Here is a 22389-nt window from a genome sequence, read left to right on the forward strand (position 1 = left end):
ACTACAGGATAACTAGTTCCAACAGAGCTTTGGGGAAAAGGCTAATATTAGTTTCACCAGGGAGTGGTCCACAATGGAGAACTGAAGCCTTATGCTTTTGGATTTTCAGCAGCACTGAGTATCAATCCTGATATATATATTTTTTTCTTATGCTTTTGTTTCTTGTCTGGGACCAAACACAAGAAACTATTCACTGTCATGGTTGGATGCAGCTGAAATCACAGCAGGGAAGCTAACCTGGGACAACCATCATTCTGAACCCAAACCAGCTTTTGTGCACTTCATTCATTTTGCTTCTGAGGACTCAAATCACAACCTTCTTTCTGATGCAGCCTCCAATCAAGTCCTTAATCCCACATATCCATTATTCTGATCAAGATTTGAACTCTTCTCTCTGCATATCTTGCTGTAACTTGAAAGCAAAATGCCTACCAGATCAGATTTTCATTTTTCTGATTTAATGTGTTTCACTTTTAAGATGGCTTGGCTGCTCATACAGTAAACCAAAATGTTGTTTTTAACCAGGGTCGAGGGGTTTACTTAAAACAAGAAATCTTCAGACGTTGGCCAACAATGAAAATATTTGAAAGTGATATGTTTACTAAGTTGAAAAAATCCATCTTGAAATATTCCTGGAAATGCCTGTACGTCAAACACGGAAGGACTGAAGCTAAAAAGGGAAAATAACAGGATGTGTGTGAGAAGCAACATCAGAAACTGAGGAGGGTTTTACAAGATTAAAAACATACTTTCAGCAAGCTCACATACAGTTAAAGAAACGCGGTTGCTAACAAAGTCATCAGAATTTAGTCAGACCGTACAAACTCCTCCTCTCTTAGTCATTCCTAGAAAACACACCAGAACCGCAGCCTGCTGCGGCTCCCTGCGCCCAACAACCAAATCCCTTTTCAAAAACAGGAAGGAGAAAGCTTATCTTGGAAACAGGCTGTGTAGCTTCAGGCTCTTTTGTAGGCATGATGACTGACACACTCGTGCTGGTGGAGAGCGCCTTGGGGAGCGCGCGAGGTACGAGATCCACAGACCTTTCCCCGGGGTAGGGGAGAGCAGAACCCCTGCGCCTGAAGAACCCCAGTGCTGAGTTATTTACGGGGAGTGAGGGGTGTGCTCGAGCGAGACCCCGTCCCAAAGCTTTGCAGTGCGTGTGAAAACACACACTTTGAACTCGTGGGGAGCCAAGGCTGCCCGCTGGGAACGGCAGGAGGAACTTGCTCAGCCAGTGGCCGTTCTGCGCTCACCTCGGGAAGCTCCATTTTGATCTCTGGGCATGGTTTTACGGAGCGCTATCTGCAGAAACCCAAACTCCAGGTGACAGAAGCACAGAGAAGTGGCAAGGCCCACGTCCAGGAGAAAAAGGTATCCACTTCCAAGCAAAGCTCACACAGAAAGAAGCAATTCACAGAAGCAGCTGGAGAAACAGGAAGGTCCCTAAGATGGAAACCAACACCGTTATCAAGCAGCAGACCCCTCCAGACTGCTGAAATAAACCTGGCCTCAGCTATTTAGGTTGCATTCAGGCTCAAGTCCATATTAAGCATTGGTACGGACACCATCCAACCAGACCTGCCAAATGTGATGAAACAGAAAGATCTAAATTTGTTTAGGAATGACACTGTTAACATCTATGCCTTCTCTCACCTAAATTAATCACCTACTACTTTATTAAATATGGTTTCTATCAGCCTTTCCACCAGCCTGATGAACACATTGAAGAGCAGAGAGTAGGAATCTGTAGCTCATTTCCCTCTGCCCTCCGCGGAGGAAAGCCCACACATCTCAGCATCTATTTGCAGATGATGTCTCGAAAGAAAAGAGAGAAATGTTTTGAGGGACTGTGTTTTAAAGCTGCTTTCTACTGAGATGGCTAAACAGAATTTAGGACCATTATTTTTATCACCCAAGTTTGAAAATTTTGTCTTGCCTTAAGCAACATCTTCCTTTCTTGCTGCTTCTACCTGTCTTGTTCCACAGCTTCAAATTTCACACCCACACCTTTCTTTCCTCCCACTCTCTTTGTCTCTGTTAAAAACCCATGTCACCCATGAATTCTTCATATGTCATTCCCTTCAGCCTCACCAAGTCCTGGATCCTTTTGTTTCTCTTCCCTCTCTTTCAGAGGTTTCTCTCTTCCACGCATTTCTCCCCTCAGCTTTGTTTCATGGCAGTCACGCTGGGCTTCTGCTATCTCCCTGCCTATGCTCCTCCCTGGCTACATCCCTTATACTCTTTCTCCATTTTTAGCAGCGTCAAATATGACCCTTCTCCAATTCCCCCTATCATTTTCTTGCTGTCTACGCTCCATGCAGCAGTTCTCTTCAGCCTTGTTCTTTGATTTCAACTCAAGGCATTCTTTCATTTTCACTGTATCCCATGTAAGTCTTTGCTGATCCATCCAATCCCCTTGCTAAAAAGTCCCATACCTCCCTTCTGTGTTCAGTCGGCATTCCTCCTCCAGCTCACCCTACACCAAAGCTTACTGTCTTGCATAGATTTTCATCAGCCGTATTCTCAGATCTCTGATGCTGTGTTCCTCCCTTTTAAACAGTGACCATGTATCTTTCAGCTTCATAGTTAAGGTCTTCTTCTCCCTTTTGCTTTGTCACTCAGTCTTTCCACAATTTCCAGGTCATCAGTATTTATCAGTATTTGTCTCCCCTCTCTTTTCCCACATTTCTTCTTTCCTTTCTCCTTCTATCTCAAAGATCGTTGTTCATTTTCTACCTGCTTCACTCTTCACCCTTATCACCCAAGAGCTGTCTTTCCCCACCGCAAGTTTGTTTTATCCATCTTCAGTTCTCCCAGTTTCCTAGTTAAGTAATTCTCCATGCCCCAGTTGGAGAACATCTGTCATCTCAAGTAGGTTTTTTGCTACCGTGAATCATCCTCCTTCTTACCCTGCTCCCCTGCATCTCCTTCACTCTCCACATTGGGATCTCACCAATGTCTTCTACATGAAGACATCTGCTTTCCATCACTTCCCTTTCTGTAACTTCTTTCCTTCTTCCATGTCACATATTAAGAATTTCTCTTTTCCAACTCCTCCGTTTGCCTCAGTTCTTCCATCCTGAGCAAACTGTTGTTCACTCCTCCTTCAGTTCTCACGCTCCCACCAAAAACATTCTTTTTCTGATCCCCTTTTCTCACCAGCTACAGACTGCTTTGCTCTTCTTTCCCACCTCCAAGCTCATTAAACATACCTCTTCTCCAGTTTCATCCCAGAACCTCTGTAAACTGGCCTTCTCCCCATGGACACAACATAATCTGCTCTTACCTGTGTCTCTCATTGGTTTTGAACTGAACCAAGTTGAAAAATAATAATCCATCATTGAAACCTTGTCCTCCTTAAGTTTCCGTGACTGTCACTTTTTTTGTTTTCCCTCTGTGCGCCTGTCCATTACCACTTCATGCCATTTGGAGTTTTTTCAAGATCCACCTCCAGCATTTACAATGATCTAACCCTATGATGATTTAGTTATTATTTTGAATATCCACCTCTTTGCTCCAGATCTGCCTGTTTTTATTAAAAGTCTCAAAATATCTGGCTGAGATTTGTTCTTCAGGGACGTGACCCCAAGAACAGTATGTTTAAAACAACACTTTCAGTTGCATCTCCTCTGCAGTCACCGTGACAAGTCATATCCAGCCTGCCACTTATCTGCACTCTCCACCTCCATCTTTTCTCTCATAGCCAAATTATGCCATAATCCTAACAAGACTTTCTCCTAACATTTCTAGTAGAAGGCTTTTTGCATTCATCTGCATAGTAAAAACTCATCCGAATTTTCGTTATGCCACACATTGATCGCTGCAACATCTGTTTCCTTACCCTTGTCATGCACTACCTTAATAATTCATCATTCAGGGAGATGGTAAGTTCTAAATCTTCCTCTCTTACAATCCTCTCTTTGTTCTCCCCATCTTCACAGCATCAGCGTACGCTGTCTTCATTTTCAAGTCCGTTTGCAATCTATCCCCACCATATCATCTCTGGAGCCCTTACATCCTGCCTGCCCAGGATGATAGTTATCATCTGCTTGTTAAAATTCCAGGTACGTGCATCCACGCTATCTCCCATACTGCTCCCACGTGCTCTTGCTGAGTTTCTCATAAACGTCAGCAAAGCCATTTCAGTATTTTCCTAAAAAAAAGTCTCTATTTGAAATTCACCTCTGCCACGATGCTACAGATTTGGATAAGCCTAGCCAACTACCATGCTGTGTGACCTACTTCATCCTTTCCCAATACTCTCTCTCACCCATTACCTCTTGAATTGTAAGGTTTTTGGGGCAGGGATCATCTTCTTATTTGTGTTTGTACGACACCTGCTCCACTTAAATAAGAATTTTGTCCAAGAGTAGGACACTTTTAAGTACAATAGTGATGATAGTACATGTTACAACAGGTAGAAATTGTAACATCTCAACTGTGTGGATATTGTTGTGCAACCCCCCTCTGCTGTATTTAAATTCATATTTTAGAACATAATCTTCTGTGTGTCAGGCTACAAAAAAAACCCCAAACAAAACCAAACAACTTTCTCCTTGTTAAAAAGATGTCAAAACCAAGTTACATCTTTGATTTAATTGAAGATTACATTTAGTGGGACAATGTCAGCCTACATGCAGTATTTCATATATTAATGTTTCAGGCATAAAGGTTCGGGATTCTGTATATATAGATGCTAAATGTAGTGTCACGGGCTCTCCATTAGGCTCAGCTTAGTAAGACAGTTAATAAATTCTATTTCTTCTAGAGAGGAAGGGTGGTTCTCCTTTCCTATGGAAACCTATTCTCTCAGAAAATAGGTCAAAAGACCCCCAGGTGGGGGATACTGCTGGTATGGGTGAAAACAGTAGTAATTACGTAAAGTTTAAATGCAACCAAGAGAGAAAGTAGTATGAGGGAGAAGTCAGACAGAGAAGGAAAATAGAGCATTTAAATGTAACGAGGGTTATGCTTTGGGAAACTGTTTATGGAAAGTTACAAATGCTCTGAAAACAAAACTGATTTTAAGAAAATAATCACTGGAAAAATATGTGAGCTATCCTATCTAATCTGTTTTCATTCTGACATCATTGCTAGGGACACCAGAGCTCCATGGGGGGAAAAAGGGGGTGGAAGATGATGTGATCTGTGAGACTGTAATGATGGATGTCAGTACCATTATTCTGAGATGAGCTGAGGGCTGCAGCGTTGATGGGTCTAGACATACAGGAATTGCCCTCAGAGCCTGAGACACAGACTGCTGCAACAGAAAGCCACCCTGCAATCATGTCATCTTACCCCCTGTCTTGTTCCAACCAAATGCTGACATAAAACTATGAATTATGCTCAAGGATGAAATACCTCATGGGCAAAGCTACCCACGTGCACACTGAAGGTGCCCATTACACACAGTAAGAGAGATTAGGATGAATGAAATCCATTAACCATAACTGGTCATTACTGTTGAAATAAAGATGTATACTTCTTTGAAATGTCAGATTGTCTAAATTACTGTAGTCTGGAAAGAAATATTATTTAACCTCATTCTGTGTACTATTTTCTTGTCACGGAAAAGTTACAAAACCACACGGACTTCAGAATCATAACAGAACAACGGAAGTGTTTTTACTTTGCTAAAAGTCAATTGACTTTCTTGGAAAATACAATGCAAATGGTGGTCATTTTCATCAGGTATCAGCACTGTCATAAACACAATAAATTACAGTAAAAAGCAGACCGAGTTCAGAATATCTAAACAAATTAAATGTCAACAACTCAATTATTCATCTCAGCTTCTGCAAGTCAAAACAGTCACATCCTGATCTTGCAGGTTATAATTAGGCTGAGTCCTGGCTCTGTAAAAGCAGAATGTGTATCTTGCAATCTACCCACATACGTTTAGGCAGCCAGAAGAAAGGGCAGTGGTAATGTATAAGAGGAGAATACAGCAGGTGGCCAAGCAGCACAGAAAACCTATTTTTGAACTAAAAGAGGCAGAGTAGGTAAGCTCTAGATCACTGGTACTTTTCATAGCCTAAACAAGGCTTGTTAAGTAAGACAGTAAAACTGTTTCTTACAGACCAAGCACTGTTTCTTGTGTTGCTTCCCCACTCCTGGAAGCGCTCTGTTGGGCTTCGAAGTGCTGGGCAGACCAGCTAGCAGTTCTGTGGTGGGAATGCACAGAAAACACTCATCCCTGTTGAATTCCCACAAACTCCCGTACCAGGCAAATCTTGTGAACCACTCACCGTTTCGGTGAAGGATGGTTGCAGGACCCACCAAATGGAGGAGGAAAAAAATTGGTTTGTAGTCCTTGCATAGAAATGATTGCACAGGGAGGAATAAAGCCGTAACTCTTTGATCATGAGCCCAATCTTCAAAATGAAATGATCCCATTCAAGGGCAATACTTGCAAATTACACATTTCAAAATATACATTTTAAGAAAAGCTTTGTAAAAGGATGTCAGTGCAGTTATAGCAAATTCTACCACCTGAGAATTGTGACTGTTGGCCGTTTATTGCATGTATTAAATATGCAACGCTGTATAGGAAATTCATGATAAAATTCTTTTTAAATTACTGCTTGCTCAGCTGAGAGCTTGGTTCCTGGGAAAGCAACAGCCGGCTTGTAGAGAGTAATAATAAAACCAGCATCACTCCCTTTTGTTGCATTGTTTTCTCTCAAGACCCTAGGAAAGAAACAATATCTATTCACTTCTTCATGGTTTTTGTTTCTTCTGTATGTAATGAAATGTCACTGCAAGAAAGAATAAATGAATAATCTGCTCCTAAGCATGTGCCAATTTCTGCACTTTTCAGCTAGGCGAAACTCCCATTGATTTTTGCCTGTTTTAACGGCTCTTCTAAAATGCTGTGATAGTATCTTGCCTCATGTGTTTACATTTATACCTGTCTACACCACATGGATAATGCTGCTTACTCAGTATCCTCTTGCCATCCACTTCCACTTCCACTGATGCTTATATCAAATTTATTCCTGCTTGGCTCGTTAGTGTCAGTGGCTTGATAGGAACGCAGTGGGTAAGCAGCTCTTTCCTACCGAGACTCTATTACATTGGTTAGCCATCAAACCCGTAGCTGCCTCTACGCCCAGCTGATGCAGTGACTCACAGGCGCTTCTAGAGATGACATGTGTAGGACTTGGCACTTCACGCCGTTTCCAGCAGAACAGATCAGACTGCTCTGATCTGCACTAGAGGGCCAGCCTGACACTGCGCCAGCTAGTTTGTGGGACCAAAAAAGAAAGCCAAGACAATCTGGCCGCTGCCTTCAAGGGTTTGTCTCCAGCCTCGATCACCCCACAACCCCCTTAGGAGTTCCTGGAAAAAACACTTAGGTGGCCCAAAGTTGGGCGTTTCCCCTCCTTTTTATGGGAAAAAAAGTCTAAAAATGCTATCTTCTTGTGAATGAGACCTGCTGCTTATCTGTGTTCAAAGTCATACATGCTTGTTTTACCTCGTAAGTCGTATTTTTTCTATATTTTATTTTAGTGACTTGGAGGAGCCTAGTCTAGCTTCTCAAAACAAAATCCCTATTAGAGACCATGATGTGCGTGTCAGAAAAAAGGGCTTGGCCTCCACATCCATGCCTGATTTGCAAGGGTTCGCATTAGAAAAGGCCATCTTTTTAGTTGAGTGAAATTAGCATTAAACTTTTGGACACAGTAAACAAAAATCTGTTATACTCTAACATTTCTGTTACAACCACAAGATGAGAGAGAAAAATATTATGATGAATACAGAAGAGGAGCGAGCTCTGTTGTTTTGATTTCAGGCATCTAAAATCATGGGCTGCTGTCCTTTTTGAAGTAAAGCTCAAGATTGAAGTTTATAATAAAGTGTTCTATCTTCTTTATCATGTACCGTATTATGCAAAACATCCAAAAGAAGGCAGATCTCAGTAAAAAGAGTAACTACATCATGTTAGTGCATGAAACTGCTTACTTGTGAGAAGCACTGTAGGAGAAGGAAATTGATTTTGTGTAGGTTGTAATAAAAAACCCCCCAGTTCTCTGCTCAGATTTCGCCACAGCAGTGGTTCTGTCTATGCCTTCTCACAAAAATTCAACATGTACTACATCGCTTACAATCTGGCCTCATATTAAAATGACAAGATACACCGGAAATTAATTTTGTTATTTTTAAGCATCACCCAGTCATGTATCTTAATTTTTAACTTGTACCACCAATGCCTTCTATCCCGGAATCAGTTACAGGCACAGGGGTATAATTAAGGACCACAAAAGCCACTGACAGTATCTGGAGTAGGAACACTAGTAGCACATTTTCTACCATTTAGACAACAGCGTCACATCTTGAACTTCAGTTCAAGTTATCCTTATAGCTATGCGTGATGTGATGTACTCCTGACACAACAATATGGGAAGATCCATATACAAACTGGGAGTTGTGGCAGACTTTTAAGCACCCAAGTTTCAGCAGATCAGTTTGACTGCCTGCCGTGAACCAAGAATCAGGTCTTTCAGGTGTTACCTTAGAAATTCTCTGGGACCTTCCTTCTGAACAACAAAGCTTCAACTCTTTGACTCCACAGGCAAGCACCATGGCCTGAAAGAAGACCTGCAGAGTGCAACAGTTGGTGCTGAGGGCCTGATCTCCAAGCTATACACATTTCAGGGATTCCTGCTCTGTGACTAGTTCGGTTTGAGTCCCACGGAGTGCGCGTTTGTGGCTGGAATGCATTTAGCTTGATCCAAAAGGGATCTATGTCATGCACTCCAACACCACTCCACACACACAGTGAATCAAAGCACTGTAAGCAGAGATGATGACAGCATTTACTTCAAAAGTGCATCCCTGATCCCAAATAAAACACTTAAGTGCCCCGAGGCTCACGAAGCTGTCTGTGTGGAACGACAAACGAAAACGAGGAGCCTGATTTTTATGCGCTGCAACGCCTTAAGTTCTGTTACATCTCTGCGCAGATTTTTTTAAGATCCATATCCTTACAAAAGAAATGTACTTTTGGTTGCGTTACATTAGCAATGCTCAACCATCGCCGAGTCCCACGGCACATTACGTCCAGTGGGCTTCATAACATTTTTCTAATTTAAATAACCGTTGAAGCATACCAAGAAAATGGGAGCCGAGTTCAAGCACCCGTAACTTGCAGAACTGCATTTTGCCACGGTGCAGCTGACACTCGACGTTTGCCTGAAAGCGGCTGCAAAAAGCGGCTTTAGGTTTTAACCGTATTTTTTTATTTGGGTGAGCAAAGCCGGAAAGCGCGAGCCTCACAGAACCTGCAAGCCGAGACGACGTCGGTTTTGCGAAGGCTGGAGAAACGCTTGCGCGCTGGAGACATGTTCACCGTTTCAGGAGCGGATCTGAGAGGAAAAAAACCCACAAAAATGGAGATCCCGGGTTTAACACGGCCGCCGCCCCTCGCCCCGTCCAGCCAGCGGAGGCCGAGCAGCCCCCGGGGCCCTCCCCGCCTCGCGCACGGGTGACTAACGGCTCGGCCTGCCGCGGGCGCGCAACGCCTCCCCTCACCAAAACAATGGAGGCCGAGAAGCCCACCCGCGAGGGGACATCCCCCCGGAGGAGAAGCCGCCTGCCCCTCTCCCTGCGCAGGGGTGGGGGGCCGCGGCCCTGGCGGCCCTGCCCCGCCGCCGGAGGCCGACCCCCGCACCTCCACCTGCCCGCGCTGCCAGCAGCGGCGGCGTCACCCGTGACTGCTGCCGCCTCTCCTGCGGCCGCGGCTCCCCTCGCCCGGCGACCGCCCGCCGCCACCGCCTCTCCGCCGCTGCGACCCCCAGGGCCCCGGCCCCGCCGCCCGCAGACCCGCGCCCGTTGCTCGGCAGCTGCGAGTCAACCCAACCTGCCGCCGGGGCGGGCGGTGCCAACGGCGGACGGGGAGAGGGGGGGAAGGATCACGGCTAGCTCCTATTGGCCGAGGAGGGCGCGGGCGCGGCCGGAGGCCGGCTGGCTCCTCTGCTACTGGTGGGTTGAGGTGTCAGAGCGGGCTTGAGGGCGGGGCCGGGCGGCTAGCGGCGTCGGTTGAGCGCGGCGCTAGGGAGGGACCGCGGCGGGCGGGGGAGCGGAGCGAGGGGGTGGCGGCGGCGGCGGCGGCGGGCGGGCGAGCGCGCGCGCGCGCCGCCGGCTGTGAGGAGAGCGGCGGCGGGCGAGCGAGTGCGCGCCGCCGGCTGTGAGGAGAGCGGTCAGCGGCGGCGGAGCGGAGCGGAGGTAGGGGAGCTGCGCGGGGCCGGGAGGGCGCCCCTTGCCTACCGCCGCCCTCATCCGTCACCTCCCGCCTGCCGGGCTCTTACTGCTGCTGCTGCGGCGGGGCAGCCCCGCGCCTCATCCTCTTCCCTCGGCTCCGTTTCCCGCCCCCGCGACCCCCGCCGCCCCCCCCCATCCTCCCGCCGGGGGCCGTTTCCTGGCGCAGCCGCCGCGGGGCCGGTGGCCGCCTCCGCCGGCGGGCAGCGCCGCGCCCCGCTCCGCTCCGTTCCGCAGCCCAGGTGCGCCTGGGGCCGCGGGGGCGAGGCTGCGGTGGCGGGCGGGGTCCGGCGGCGGCGCGGTGTCCGCCGGCCGCCCCCCGCGGGAGGGGGCAGTGCCCGCGGGCGCGGCCCCGCCCGGGCCCCGCCGGTGGTGGTCGCGGGGGGGGGGGGGTGCCCCGGGAGCGGGGGGCGCCGGCTGCCGGGCTCCGCTGGGGCCCCTTGCCCGGTGCTAGCGCTGCCCGCCGCCTCCCCGGTATGCCTCCCGCTCGGTTGGAAGGGCTCATGGCTGTTTCTGAAAAGATACTCCTTAGATGGCTATGGTTTGGGGGAGGGAGTCTTCGTCTGGGGTTTTGTGTGGCGGTTGGGTTTTGCCTTTTTTTTTTTTTTTCTTTTCTCTCTTCTCTTAAATCAGTCGCACTGTTGCTGGGCTCGTGCATTTTCTCTGCCGGTTGTGAGAAATACACGAGTAGTTCTCAGGCAGGTAGGTGGTGATGGAGAGCGTCAGAGGGGACGACACCCAGGAGAGAGAAGGCTGTTCCTGGGTTTGAGCCGCTAGGAAGGAAAGGGATGCCGGGATTCCCATTGCTGGGCTACTCCTTGGGTCTGCTCTCAGGTTTCGTCTTTTGTATGGGTCGGTGAGCAGGGAGAACTCGGTTGCTGTCCTTGGACTCGGGCGTGTGGAAGGGAGAAGGGTTTTTTCGAGCAGGGTTCTGTGTGTTTGCAGCAATGCCCGTTCCTGGGCTGGAGGAGCGAGGAGCTCTGAGATCTGTTTCTATTCCATTCTCCTCGGCGTACGTGAGGGCTCTGCGCACTGTTGCTGAACTACTCCAGCCTGGCTGTCGGAGATCCTCCTCCTGCCTGCACCGTGCCCTGCCTCCCACTGCTGCGGCAGGTAGCTGTCTGAAACGGCAACAGCGGGAAACTGCCCCCCTGGAATTGGCAATGAGCACGCAGATTCCTCCGTGCTGTGCCTTGGGCGAGGGAAGCTATTACCTGACTTCTACTCGGTAGTCTTGTCGAGACGGTAATACGTTAGTCGCAGTCGTATCTGGAAGAGTTCTGATTTATCGCAAATACATGTTTGTTTAGCAAAGCTTTGGAACGCCTCGAATAGGCTGGGAGAGAACATAACACGGAGGAGGGCTAGGAAGAGCCACTGGCACGCTTATAGAGGCAGATAGTGAGCGGCCTTCAGGTTCTGCAGTGTTGCTGGAGAGAAGTTCTAAATTGCCCTGTTAGTTTCTTTTGTTGTGCTCAGCCTCTCTGCTGTTTCTCGGAGAGATGTTGAGCACTGCCAGCTTCCAGTAAAATGAGTGATCAAGTTGTATATTGCCAATGGATAATTGTTTCTTGGCTAGTACAATCTACAGTTCCCCCTTGATTTTACTATCTATGAGGACGCTTAACTATTTTTTTCCCAGATCTCAGTGTAAGGATGTCAAATCTAACATTTCAAATAGTCTGTTGGGTTTGCATGAAACAACATGATCTTTAAGATATTTCTTAAAGTCTTTGTGTCTGTGTGTGTGCTGACTTAACAGTGAAGAGATCCGCAGTTGCGGGGGGAGGGAAGCAAGCTTTTTATAAAATATACCTGCCTGTAGTAGAAACAGAAAGCACCATTTTAATAGCTGGATTGAATAATAGAAGTATTGGCTTCTTCTGTTGTGCAGACTTAAATACTACCTCTAGTTGTGTGGGTGTTTAAGATTTCTCTCATTTTGCTCATTTGGCAATAGGATGGAAAATCTCCCCCTTTGTACTTCTGGCAAGATATTCTGCAAGGAGAGAGCTCTCTGCCTAAAGAAGCCTCCACATTGAATAACTCTCAAGAGTATGGCCTTGTTTGTCAGTATTTAACTAAAACTGTAGTATTTAGGGATTTAAATCAAAATTGTATCAAGATCTTTGTCACCGTATTTTAGCCCCTTAGATTTTTCTAGCATGTGGAAAAACTGGATTATATATTACAGTGGTAAAAGACCATAGTTCATAGGAAACGGGAGAAATCTAAAGCTGTAGCAATCAAGTGCTGTACCATATTTTGGAACTAGATCTGTTGAATTAATTTCAACCAGTGCTTAGACCTGCAGTTGAAAGCAGTTATCATCATTCGAAAATACACATGTAAAAAATACTTGCGCTATGCCTGATTTTTAACTTTAATTAAATGTTGACAATTTTAATGAATCTGATATATAACCCATTGTTGTTTTATGTTAAAGTTGTTTTTTTTTTAATGTCTTAGGTCTGAACTTTATGGAAGCTGAAACTAGAAATTTGTTTTGATTCCTTTTGTCTGACATTAAAATGAGAGTTGTAACATACCTGTTAGTGTGGTAGCTGATCTGCTCTGGCTTAGTTTTCAAAACTTGAAGTGTTGAAATAAAGAAACTGCAGATCCATTTTAATGTTCTCATAGATCCTTTTAGTTTATTTTAATAAAGTTGAGGAAAAAAAATACACTTTGAGATTCAAATACTGAAATGTTTACTGTAGCTCTATATTTCTAACAAACCCCTTGAGAATATCAATTTCATAAGCTTTTTTTACTAGTGAAATAGCTATAGGAAAATGTAAAAAATTGTACAGTCAGTATAGAGGGAACTTATTTTTATGAAGAGGTTTGGGCTAGTCTGTTGGAAACTATTATGGGAGCACTGGTGTAGTTAACACCATGTTCCAGTATTTAAAAGGGTGGCTACAAAGAAGATGGAGACTCCCTTTTTACAAGGAGTTGTAAGGAAAAGATGAGGGGTAATGGGTACAAGTTACTCTTGGGGAGATTCCAGTTGCGCACAAGAGGAAAATTTTTCACAATGAGACCAATCAGCCATTGGAATAATCTCCCTAGGGAAGTGGTGGATTCCCCAACATTGGACACTTATAAGATTCAGCTGGACAGAGTGCTGGGCCATCTTCTCTAGACCATGCTTTTGCCAAGAAAGGTTGGACCAGATGATCCTTGAGGTCCCTTCCAACCTGGTATTCTATGACTCTATGTAGTATAGTGCCAGCGTGGTTTGACACTAGCAGTGGCTATTTCTGTTGTTGTATGGAGCAGGACTGTGTGAGTGGGAGGAGAGCTAAGACTGCAAGTGCAAGGTAGAATAAGAGAATAATTTCTGTATGCAGAAAACACCCTCTCTCTATATATATAATGAAAAACCAGTTCAGTGCTGTTATAAAAATAGCTATTTATAATACTGACTATATATGGATGCTCTTGAAAACTGTTCACATAGAAGCATTAGCTTTCTCTCTCAAGCACACAACAGTCAGCAGTAGAAATCTGGAAAGAAAAAACTAACCAGCAGTTTTCCTAGGTATTATTTAAGCTCTGGACAAGATATGAATTCTTATTTATGAGTATTTTCTTGAGCTTACATGCTTACTCTGAGCAGAGCATGAACATGGGTCATGAAACAGTAATGAGAGGGAGCTACCCTGAAAATGTGTGACATGGAGGATAAATGAAGTCATTGTGAACTGTGTGCTCATCATGTGAAAGGAACAAGAATGGCTTGCATTTGTCACAACTGCTATTGGAGAATTTTAAAGAATTTTAGCACTACTTATGAGCTAAACATTGCAACTCTAGATTTTTATCTTGATTTTTACATTAGAACGTCAAAGCATGAGAGTGATCAGTGACATGCTATCACTAAAGAATGTATGTAATACAATGAGTAATAGAGTTTATTTCCTGGTTCCAAATTTTGTATTCTGATTATAATACTTTAGTATCTAGGTGGAGATATGTTTGTGAATGGTAATACCAGCTTTCCGCATCAGAAGCAGTAAGAATTAATTTCATAATATAAAAGAAATTGAGCATTAAAACAATACATAAGTAAACTGAGGAAATCACTGTTACATCAGCCCTCTTGCTGAGTCTGTGCAGTTTCATAATATTAAATATGGATGAAGGAAAGATGCTAAACATCTGAATGTTCACAACACTAATGTATTCAGCTTTTAAAAATAAGGGGTTTTATTTAGAATGTGATAATATATTTCTTTGTCACTGTGTTAAGATATTTTAGCATAGCAGAAATAATTGTGTTAAATGTCTTGATGAAATCACAATGAAAGAACAAAATAAATTTAAAAGGTTCTACATGTCTTAAACTCTGTTGCTATAGAAATTTTGCATATATTTTTTTTTCCTCCCTTCTCTGAGGCAACCATGAGAATTTCATAAGAATAGGCTAACCTTCAGAGAACTTCCATGCCTGTTTCCTATAGGCAAAATAACTTTCAGAAATTAATGTATGGGCTCTCAAGTTAGAGTTGTGTTCTGCTTCTCTGATCATATGAAGGTTGATACCTAAGTGTGGTTATGTTTAATAGCTGTGGAATCAAAATAATATATTTCTGTGTCTTAAAGTGAGGAAAGTGTGTATGGAATAAATAGATAGTTATAGTTAATATAGATGACTTTCTATGATACCTGTGATACTGAAGTGTTTAGGTCTCCAGAAGCTTTTAATTCTAGCTTTAGTGTAATTAGATTTATTTTTCTAACATTATTTCAGAAGAGATGTGTGTTCCAGTTTGACTTCAAGCTTGTATTCCTAATCTAAACTGGTTGAACCTTCTGGTGTTAGAATTGCCCATTAATGTATTGAAAATTAATCCTTTAGTTGATTTTAACAATAGGATAAAATAATTTAACACTGACACTTATTTTGGGAAAAGAAGATAATCTTGCTGTGGGTGGCATTCATGAGAAATACTTGCCTGGCAATATTAAAAAAAAAAGGGGGGAGGGGGGAGGAAGCCCCCAAAGCAAAAACCAAATTTCTTCTCTGAAAAAAACAAAATGTGAATCAATTATTAACTGAATCCTCATTATGCCAGCCACATAGAGCTCCATTATTTTGGTGAATTGTATCATTGTCTCTATTAACCTTTTCCTACAGATGACTGTAGAAGTACAGGTGTTAATGGTAACACACTGCTTCATTCAACTGAGAGAAAGTGAGGATGTGGCTGCAAGGTTTGGTAGAATCAAATATTTATTCAACTGTTAAGTGTAAAAAAAATAATAATTCTTGGAGCTTGAATATGAAAACAACACTTTTTTCACCCCTTCCTACTTTTCTTCATAATTAGGTGTCAGCATTTAAAAGTCATCATGTACTGTAGGAACCCTACATTTCTTAGTGAATTCAGAGAAATGGTTAACACTTAAAATTACTTATTTGTAGGGGAGAATTCTTATTTAGCTTAATTCCTTAGAACTATATTTTGGTTGATCTCATCATCTAACAACTAATTGTGAAACCCTTGTCTTTGTGGGGGAACCCTTAGTTTTCAAACTCATAGAAGTCGTGATCTTGAAATGGATTTTTTTAAGTTCCTACTGAATTTATAATTATCTGGGGTAACTATGTGGCATAGAATCACTCAGAGTTTTTCAGTATGTTTGGTTTACTTTGAGTGAGTTTAGTGCTTATGCAGTGAGCAACTATTCAGCTGTAAAGTCCCACTTACATGTGAAGTAAGTGAATAGCTACTTGAATGTACATCATCAGTTCAGTGCTTTACAGTCTCATCCCTTTCTGACCTTGAGAAGGTAGGTCTTTCTCTTTGGCCTGTATGTGGTAGACCGGGTGACATTTTAACTTGTTAGAATAATCTGATTTGATGGCCACAAAATAACTGCCAGCTGGTAACTTTTTTTAAGCTTTGTACCAGCAAGTGGGACTTTGTACTCACATATTTAAAGCATATAACTTTTGAATTAAACTTGAGAGCACAGTAAATTTGTGTTTATAAGCTTCCTACTTGTTGCTACATTTCCTAATCTTAAGAAGGTCCTATTTATTTTTCATGTAATTCACATCTCAAACTCCCTGTGTTTGCCTACACATGCATCGGCATTATGCTAGTGTGGTAGAGCAGAAGGTCCAGTGTTCCCTGGATGTTGCAGACTTGTGATGCTAGATGTTGTGCACTGCTTTTTCTCTCCTTTCCCTTTTCATCTGGACAACAATTTCTAGATGATGGCAAAGAGGAAACTGTTCTGATGGGAGTCCTGTAGTAGATAAGCTTCAAAAGCTTGCTGGAAGGATTTGGATATTACTGTCTGCTAGCTCTTACAACAAATTTCAGTATGCTGGGTAAGAGTATCTTGCATGCTGCAGCATAGCATGTTAATTGCAGGTTTATCAGAGCAGTTTGCCGTCAATAAACGTAATGTAGTTTGTTTGCTCTGTGTCTTCCAAAATGGTGGGGTTTTTCATAAATTGCATTTTTGGCTGGTACCTGAAATAATAGTATCAAAACTGAGGTGCATGGAAGGTGGGGATATGTCATAGTCAGCTTTTCATAAAGCTCTTCTTGTCAGAGCTCTTAGACTTGTTCTAAATTCCTGTTAACCTGCTGTGTTCAGTAAAAACTTTACAGTAGCTGATAACAAATTGCAGGAAAAGTTTCCTCTTCTGTTTTTTATTTTGAACACTTCGCAGCATTTTGTTTATTCCCTGGAGTCACTTAAGCCTGTTCTACAAATACTTGTGCACATGTATTAAGTTAAACATATGTTTAACTTCAGTTGTATTGCTTATGGAGGAGTGTATGCAGGATGGGGGCCCATCTGACTTTAGTTTTTATGTGACCCCCTTCAGAGGTGAAGAAATGTTAAAACTGTCAAAACATACAACACCTCATATAGTATATGAAACTGTTTTTAATCTCACATCTTAACTGATATTTCAAATCCATGTTGTTCAAAGTAGTTAGTAGATATCCTGGCAGCTCTTAAGTGTTTTCTGTGTTGTTAGAATATACTTTGGGGATGAAAAATAGGGGATGGGCATAGGTTTATGATAACTTAGAACAAGTTTGCTTTTTATGTTATGTACCATTTGAGATCAAAAAAAAGTTTAATTTGCTTATGGGTTACTTATGTATAGAACTACTCATCTAAAAGTTAAAGCTGTTTATTAAAGAGTAGTAGGCAGTTGTCATAGCAGTGACAATAAGTTTTAATAATTTTCAGTTGTGAACCTTGAACATCTGCTTTTTAAAATTATATCCTTTTTTATTGCAAGATGCGTGTTCACTGAAGTGAGGCTGAATCTATTAATAAATATAGAATACACCCCCCCCGCTCCCCCAACTTTCTGCTGCTGTTTTTAATAGGACTGCTTAGGGTAGTTTGAAGTGATAATTGACATCAGGGGTGGAAGAGGGAACTCAGGAGGTTGTCTAGTTATCCCTTTTGCTCAAAAGCAGTATTTTCCTAAAAAGATATTTATTCCTAAAATGTCACTAGGAAGAAGTTGTGTAAAATTAAATTACTCTTCTCTTTCCAGGGCACCTCTTTTTTTCCCTTTGCTATGTTCAACTCATTTTCATGACACTGCTGCATTATCTTCTTGCACTTGAAAAGCGAATTCCAGCTAAAAGGAAGCAAAGGTCTTTGGTGCAAGATCTTTTTCCCTTGCTCTGATCTCTCCCCTTTTTTTGTTTCTGCTCTTAATCTGCCACATCCACAATGCTGCCATCTGGTTGTTTGCTTAACTTCTGTGAAAATGCTTCCAGTCTTCCTTGCTTTGCTTGTCAGACAAGGATAGAGTTGCAGTATCCCTGAATCCGCTACTCCAGACACGCACACATAGTATGCTGTTATCTACCTACATCCATAAGCTTTAAAAAAAACCCCAAAGAAACCTCCCAAATCCCTCACCTTAACTAATCTGTGTATGAAAACACCTACAATGAGTCTATGCTCGCTTCAGAAGTTTCGTGCTTTAAAAACTTGATTCTACCTTATGGACCTCTTCACACTTTCCTGGTCCATCTGTTCATCTAGCACAGCTTCTTCTCTATCCCTTCACACAATCTAGGCTGTTGAAATGCAAGACGCCTTTGCAGATCCTTTAATTGGTAGTAGTCTTTATTTTTATTTCTTTACGCCTTTTTGTATTTCTTAAAAAAAAAACAAAAACAAACAAACAAATGAAAACAAACCAACCACAAAAACCCCAAACGAACCCCCGCCAAGCCAACTAACCAGCCCCCCAAAACCTCACCCCAAAATCTTGAGTTTCTTCTTTTTTTGTTGGCATTATTATTATGAAGGATGTTTTAAATTACGTGCCATTATAATGTTTTTATGCAACCATTCTTCTTCCACTTAACTGTGAAATCTTGTTTGGGTACAGCTTGTGTTTAAAGATAGTTATTTATGGAGCGCTGTAGCTGTACATCATGATGTACAGTCAGTAATGTGTTGATCCGTTAAGTCTATAGACTAAAGCTACTACTTTATGCAGTATAGCCTATTATAAAACAGAAAACCTTGAAGTGGGGTGTGGCTAGTGCTGATGAAATGCTTTGAGGAACAGGTGGGACTTTGAAGTTTTATTTTAGTTTGAGGGAAGGTTGCTTATGCAATTGTTCCATCTGTCCATCCATCTGTCCATTCGCCTGTCCTCCCACCCTGCCAGTAACTTCTGAACCACTTGCTCAATTCCTAGTCAACTTTGGCAGAGGGACAGTGTTCTCCCGCTCTGCTGCAAACATACAGGTCTTAGGGAAACAGGCAGATGGTTGGAGAAGAGACTGTGCAAGGAACGGGGGGAACTCTTTTCTGTGTCTCTGTGGTCAGCCTGTAGTAATACCTATCATGGCGTTTGCTGCCTTTTGCCAAGCTAGTGTGCAAAGTAAAGACAGTATGGAAAGTGAGAGACGTGAAGCTGATGTGATAGGTGATTGCATTGTGCGTAATAAGGGGATATCATGGGGGCAATAATTTGGGGATGTTATTCTAGGAGTGAAGTAAGGGTACTCTCATGGGTGGACATGGGACGCAGAGTTATTGTGGGAGACCTGTTTGACAGTGCCTGGTGTAGGTTATGCAGAAGTGTAACTTATGTTTTTAAAGAATGTCCTATCTTTAAAGGAACTGGGGAGAGAGCTGCTCAGTTTAAAGCTATCATAAAGAGCAAGGAAAAAGGAGCAAATTGTAGGTGGAATAGAAAACATGTCATCTGATGTACGTGGGTAAGAGGTTGTACATATCCCACAAAGTCAGTGACAGAAATATGAACTTGATGCAGAAAGAGTGACAGCCAACCAGGAGGAACATAGAACTTCATATATAGAAGAGAGGGGAATTTGAGAGAAAAGAGGTGCTGTAGCACAGCAAAATGAATTGAAATCACTGAAATATTTCTCAAAAAACTTGGAGGGCTGAAATGTTTTGTTCAGTTTAGGATTTTAAGAATTCTGCAACTTCAACGCAACAAATGGGTTGCTTGACTTTCTTTAAAAGCTGTGCTACCGCTAGAAATAAAACCAGATTTCAGTATGAAGGTGACAGTGTGGGATGCCCATGGTCATAGTAACAAAACAGTATTTTCAGAAGGTGAACCTTGACTCTGCTTTTCCTAACCAAATAGCTATTCCTGTCATTTGGAGATCATTAAATCTGTTTCAGTGAATTCTATACATATTGACGTTTTAGTTGCCTAAAGCTCTGTGAGTGAACAGCCTATTTGAAAAAAGTCATGGTCTTTCTTCTGTTAACCTAGCTGTTTTTCAGTTGCTATTGCTGACTCAAATTGTGATGTAACTCACAGAAAAAAATCCATGTGTATTTTTAATTAATGTGTTGAAACTTAAGATTGTTTTAACTATAAGTTTGGATACTGGGAGATGTTCTTTTGGTTTGGGTTGTTTTTCTTTTTTTCTTGTGGGATATATGAAATTTGTTTATACAAGTCACCATAAAATACAGTGACTAAAATTGTGTTGCAAATAATATGTATGGATGAGGGGAGATAGGAAGGTATTTGTATTAAGGCCAAAGTCTGCTTGCCTTTGATCATACAAAGTACTGAACAGCCCTGTGAGGCTAGGAGGCCTATCCTGTATTTTTCCACACCAGTAAAATGGGTGACCTTTTCTTTGACTGTTCCAGTTATATTCACTTAAAATAACATTTGAGCTATTGTTGGCTTTTTCACTGAAAATGGAATGGGAGATCAAGCTTGTTAGCTTGCTCTTCTTCAAAGAAATTAACAAAAAGGAAGTATACTGTCCTTTTAAATAATAAAGCTTCAATGCTAGTGAGAAAAGATTTTTCAGTTATAGAAAATATGAATAAACAGTTTTAATCCAGTAAATTTACTTTCTCACTCTAAAATCAATGGTTTTTTTTTTAAATGCTAGTTCTTACACTTTTTTAATATCTCAGATTTTTAAAGAATTTGGCAATGGTTGTAACTTTCATTTTGTGACTATCAAACCATTTCCTGTTTTTTTCTTACATGGCTTAGGGCTTAATATAACTTCTTGCTTGCTTCCTGATTTTGATCATTAGTTTTATTTTTGGTCTCTTTTTACCTTGTGAAGTACAGCAATAGTTAAAACAGAAAGGTCCCCACCAAAATGTGCAAGGTGCCAAGCCTCATGTACCTTTACCATCCAACAGATGTACATACACCCAAATTTGGGGGTATGTGACTTGTAGTATAAAATGTACAAGGGTGATGGTGTAGGGTATGTAATGCATGAAAATAAGAGTGTGTTTTTATACTGTCAGACCTTGAGGGTGGGGTCTGTATGATGGGACCCCCATCCTAATTTGTGCTGATGGAAGCTGCTGTACAGGTAAATGACCACTTCCAGTTTCTTCTGCCTGTTGTGAATGTAACTAATACTTAAAAAGGAAAATATGGTATCTTTCCTATCCTCAGAGCTGGTTTTGCATACAATGCTGAGAACTAAATAGTGGAAGCTGGGTTGCGGTAGTGGAATGGAAGCAGGGATGAGAAAGAGACTGTTTTGTTGAGCATATTTACAGATTTTTCATCTGCTGTGGAGCCCTGATATTGGGAGACCTGTGCACTGGGTCTCATGGAAGACTGTGTGCCTTATGCTGGGCCGGCCGTGTGGTGAGAAGGTCTGGTGCAAGGCTGTGGTGAGAGGTTGTCCCTGTGGATGGGGCTCCCACTAGCCTTGAACCTTCCTGCTTGAGGTTAAACACTGCCTGGGCAAGCTGTGCTGCCCAAGTATGGTATTATTCAGTGGCTACTAGTCCTTGTGCTGCGTTGCTAGTGTTTGAGAGGATATGTTGTGCTAAAGGTTTAATCTGGGGAGCTGTGGATTCAATTTAATGTTCAAAGTGTGGGATTTGGCAGCTCTGTATGTAGCATGTATATTTGTGCAATGTTAATTTATGGGCTTTTTTCATCTCTTCATGGTTCATTCATATCTCTCGGGATGAAAATCCACTCCACCTGTGAAGCTGAAATAATTGGATTTTTTTTCAGATGAGTGATAGATGAAGATTAAAATGGACCTCTAGAATCAATTACATTTGTGAGATGGATAGTAAATTTTCCCTAACTTCCTTTTCCTTGTCTGATAAACTTTACCATGTTATTGAGGTACCGCGGGACAGATTAAAAGAAATTGTAGGCTTTCATGTTCATTACATATGGCATACTGTGGTGGTGAAGTTCCTCTGCCGAAAACCAGAAATAAATTTGAACGTGATGTGAATTGCTTAACGTCTGCCAATGCCTGGTAGTTATATAGAACAGATTTTCGTCATGATACCACAGCAGCAGTGGCGTTATAATATGCTTTAACTTGGAGTTTAAATCTAGAAGCAAAATACCAAAAGCCGAGATTGTTTTTAACATGCAGTAATACTTGCATGAAAATACTCTTGTCTAGTTGCATTTTGCAAGCAAAAGCACAAGTATATTACTGTAGTATAGTATGTGCTCATGTTTAGGTTCTGTAGGGCTAGGGGTAGAACAGCAAGTGATGCTGGGCACGTAAGTATTTGTAGACTAGAGAATTTCCTGTGATACTTGCCTTAAGATTGACTCTAAGAGCACAAAAATATACAAAATATACTGTTAATGCTCTACAGTTT

At 42.5% G+C, this 22389-nt stretch overlaps 1 protein-coding gene and 1 long non-coding RNA gene across 3 annotated transcripts in view; one reads left to right on the forward strand and one right to left on the reverse strand.

The window, feature by feature from the left end:
* Positions 1 to 5603: 5603 nt before the first annotated feature.
* Positions 5604 to 9854, reverse strand: LOC138685621 (uncharacterized). Of its 2 annotated transcripts, XR_011324923.1 has the most exons (3): positions 9677 to 9854; positions 9117 to 9371; positions 5604 to 8989 (listed from the first exon to the last, which is right to left on the reverse strand). It is a non-coding gene; the product is annotated as an uncharacterized lncRNA (long non-coding RNA). The 2 variants fall into 2 exon arrangements; XR_011324922.1 differs by having other exon boundaries at positions 5604 to 9371.
* An 11939-nt stretch (positions 9855 to 21793) lies between these two features.
* CDKL5 (cyclin dependent kinase like 5) overlaps positions 21794 to 22389 on the forward strand; it is a 125042-nt gene continuing 124446 nt past the window's right edge. The window contains exon 1 of the mRNA XM_069784768.1: positions 21794 to 21836. The gene's annotated coding sequence lies outside the window, so the exon portion shown is untranslated. The remainder of the gene's footprint in view (positions 21837 to 22389) is intronic.

The sequence above is a fragment of the Haliaeetus albicilla genome, chromosome 6 (genome assembly GCF_947461875.1).
Source record: "Haliaeetus albicilla chromosome 6, bHalAlb1.1, whole genome shotgun sequence".
Taxonomy (NCBI): domain Eukaryota; kingdom Metazoa; phylum Chordata; class Aves; order Accipitriformes; family Accipitridae; genus Haliaeetus; species Haliaeetus albicilla.